The following is a 722-nucleotide window of genomic DNA, read 5'->3' on the forward strand; positions in this document are numbered from 1 at the left end:
TAAGCCAAACAGTCTCCTGGCAGCCAACAGATGTCACAGTGTGTACATACTAGAGCCCTGTCAGACGGATAACTATAAAAGCAGAGAATAGTTGGATGCCTGGCACATGAAACTCAATGAAGATCTGTTAAAGGAACCAATAAAGCTCATGATTTTATTCCAAAGGAGAGTCTTTCTCCCAGAACCTAGTTCCTCATTCCTACCTTATTACACAAGTCGTAGAAATCTATGAATTCTAATCTTATAGCAGACCAGAGAAGAAATAGGTCAAGAAAGTTCATTTTGGTCAAGGTGTTGAGATTGACATCTGACAGCAAATAAGGAAAGTGTTGTAAGACACACAAAACAAACCACAGCCTTCTTGGGGCCAGTCTGGGAACAAGCAATACGGTAGGTACAACTTGAGTTTATATAATAACTGTGGATTTAGCAAGAAACGGTTATTGGTCAGGCATAGTGGCTCATGCCTGTAATCCCAGCACTCTGGGAGGCTGAGGTGGGCGGATCAAGAGATCAAGAGCATCCTGGCCAACATGGTGAAACCCCGTTTCTACTAAAAATACAAAAATTAGATGGGTGTGGTGCTGCACATCTGTAGTCCCAGCTACTCAGGAGGCTGAGGCAGGGGGGGAATCGCTTGAACCTGGGAGGCGGAGGTTGCAATGGGCTGAGATAGTGCCTCTGTACTCCAGCCTGGCGACAGAGAAAGACTTGTCTCAAAA

The sequence above is a fragment of the Cebus imitator genome, unplaced genomic scaffold (assembly GCF_001604975.1).
Source record: "Cebus imitator isolate Cc_AM_T3 unplaced genomic scaffold, Cebus_imitator-1.0 Scaffold246, whole genome shotgun sequence".
Lineage (NCBI taxonomy): Eukaryota > Metazoa > Chordata > Mammalia > Primates > Cebidae > Cebus > Cebus imitator.